This window comes from Solanum pennellii, chromosome 5, assembly GCF_001406875.1.
Source record: "Solanum pennellii chromosome 5, SPENNV200".
NCBI classification, from domain to species: Eukaryota; Viridiplantae; Streptophyta; class Magnoliopsida; order Solanales; family Solanaceae; genus Solanum; species Solanum pennellii.
Window position 1 is genome coordinate 7,570,315 of NC_028641.1, and position 3,174 is coordinate 7,573,488.

Genomic DNA, 3,174 nt, shown 5'->3' on the forward strand with positions numbered 1-3,174 from the left:
CCTGCTGCTTCCGTCACAAAGTTCAGAGACTCAATTTCCTTGAAGAGTCTGTGACGGTCCGTCGTTCCCACGACGGTCCGTCCTGCCATGTCATCACGAAGTTCAGAGAGTCGATTTCAGTACCCAAATTTCAGAATTCTAAGTGTTTTGGAACGAGACCCCCTCGACGGCCCGTCGTGCCCATGACGGTCCGTCGTGGGTTCCGTCGACTCAGACAGTTTTTCCAGAAATAAAATCTGCTGCTTAAAACGACTAAACAGGTCGTTACAGTGTATTACTTTTGTATAAATTTCGCATGCACTATGCAATATATATGAACATTGAATGAATATTGCATGAACATTTTATGAATTACGAATGTCATATTGTACTCTGATATATATAGAACAGAAACTAATGGTAGTATGCGTCAATGAATATTTGTACTTTATTAAATGTGTATTGCTTTTGTATAAATTTCGCATGCACTATGCAATGTATATAAACATTCTATAAAATACTGTATGAACATTGTATACTGTATATCACATTTGAAAAAATTGTGTTTTATTGTTAGTTGTATTTGGCCATTTTTTACGAAACCAAAATTTATAAATGCCAATGATAACAACTGCACTCGATAAAACAAAACGTGTGTGTAACATTTGAAACAACATAAAAACAGATGTAACAGTAAGAAATCATTGTTTTTGCACAGGATAATTTGAACATGTCTTTCTATTGTGTCCAACTTGATGGCATCTACTGCAGGTGATTTTTGACCTCTTGAATTTCACATCAGTAAACCCCTTCCAGCGTTCAAATTTTAGTCTTCCCGCTGATCTTTTTGGACCGGGTGACATCATTTTAGGCTCTGAAATATAACTTGGTATATCCCATGTACTCTTGCATGGGATAGGCTCGGCAGGAATGGCATAAGCATCTCTAAAATTCTTCAGGCTATAAAAAACAGAATAGAAATCTGCTTCATGCAACTTTCTCTATCTGAGAACTGCAATTACATGACCACATAGTATCTCATAATGTTGAAATCTCCCACAACTACACATCTTTGTGTTCAAGTTTACTATGTACTTCTTTGCTCCCTCAGCTACAACATGCATATCAACAGTTAAAGGTATCACCTAATTAAAATTTTAAATGTGATATGGTTAATATACATGCCACTAAATATTGGGAAGCAAAATACAATTATTTATTATTCAGTACAGTAAAACACATACCCTCATATTGCAAGACAAAACAATACTTTCTGTAGATAAAGATCATATTTTTTTGTCAGATCAGATGTTGTCTTATCAATCTCCTCATTGTGCTTGTGAATCCATCTCTAAATTGTTACCATCATAAATTCAAGAAGTGAAATTACCAGTAACCTCCTTGCTAACCTGTTAACATTATTCAATGACTCGGCGATGTTTGGAGTCATGGTCCATGTGCGTTTACAATTCGAGTAAGCTCTTGACCAATAGCTATAATCAATATCAAATAAGTATGATCGTATGAGCGTATCTATTTGGTCTATTCTTTTCATAATCATCTCAAACTGTTGTTTTGTATAAGCTTTTGCCAATGTAAAAAACAAAATCTTCAAATCTTCAGTATTTCTATAGAAATTCTTCAACACATTGACTGACAGATGCCATATGCAGGCATAATGTTCGGATTCAGGATATACAGTAGCAGTCCCTTTCCATATGCTTTCGTTTCGATCCAACATAAAACACATGTTTTGTCTAACCCCATACACTTCCTTAAAGTGTTCAAAGAACCAAGTCCATGAAGCATCATTTTCGGAATCCACTATCGCATACGCCAAAGAAAATATATGACCTGATCCATTTTTAAAAAAAATATCACACAAATTAAAAATATAATTTATAACATACTTATTATATGTTATAATTTGAAAATTAAATAAGAACAACAAAATACCTCCCGGATCCATTGTGATGGTAGTTAACATTGTACCACCATATGAACATTTTAATCCGCCCATCAACAACTACAATTGGTCTACAATACTTCCAGCCTCTAATACAAGCTTCTAATGCAACAAATGCGTATAAGAATTTATCACCTTCTTTTCTTTTTATTTTCAAAATAGATCCAGGATATGTTTGCTCCAAAATGTATGGATAACTGAAATTTTTACAATTATATAATGCGACAGTTTAAAACATCATATTTATAACTTAATGGATACACAAAGAAAACTTAATTGATACAAAAAGAATACATATTTTTTTATACATCATGATACAAACAAAAAGGATACAAAATTTATACATAAAGAATACAAGAAACAGAAAAGTTTAGTTCATTAGGATAACATACTATATGGTCGTTTTTTCCATTTAAACCATTAAAAAAAATTAAATTCATTTTTTAGATCGAAATTACCTGGTAATCTGGCATACGATTCGGCTGGATCTCCGCGCATCAATTTTATTATTTTTTCTCTAGCTCTCCATGCCTGTATGTATGTCAACGAAACGCCATGCAATTTTAACATATCAATAGCTATATCCTTTGGAGTGTACATCGTAGATGGATCAATATACTTCTCCATTATCAAGACAGCTACAACGTCAGTTATCCCCTGACGTATTGCATATACTCTATCTCTAACAGAACAAGTGTGTTGAGCATTATACTTCCTAACTTTGAATAAATTTGATTTATTCAAACTAGATGCCCTCATCATCCAGGAACAAGTATCAGAAATACAATTCAGGTGATGATTGTTTCAAAATTAAGAAAATATACATTTAAATTTTATACAGTGAAAAAATCAAATAAAAAAATATAACTTAAAACAGTAGTGTGCACTTACTTAGATGCATTACAACGCGCTACACGAAAATTGAATTTTTCGACAAGTCCAATATGCCTCATAACCTCCTTAAGTGTTTCCCTTTTATTGTAAATCTGATTCTCAGCTACAAATAGGTTAGAATGGTCACATATTACATCATTATCTCCTTCACTATTCTCATCGACAACTCCGTCTAAATTCATTCAAACCAAACGGATAGAATTGTTGGAGTATAAATCAACGTTAGTCTGTGTTAGACTAACCTCAGAATTTATTCTATCAGTAATAACTCCATGACCTTCATTATACATCTCACAATCTTTCAAAGAGATGCACAATCTATATTTTGTAAAGAA

At 33.0% G+C, this 3,174-nt stretch overlaps 1 pseudogene; it reads right to left on the minus strand.

Moving 5' to 3' along the window:
• Window positions 1-680: 680 nt before the first annotated feature.
• Window positions 681-2,740, minus strand: LOC114077335 (annotated as a pseudogene).
• Between the last annotated feature and the right edge of the window lie 434 nt (window positions 2,741-3,174).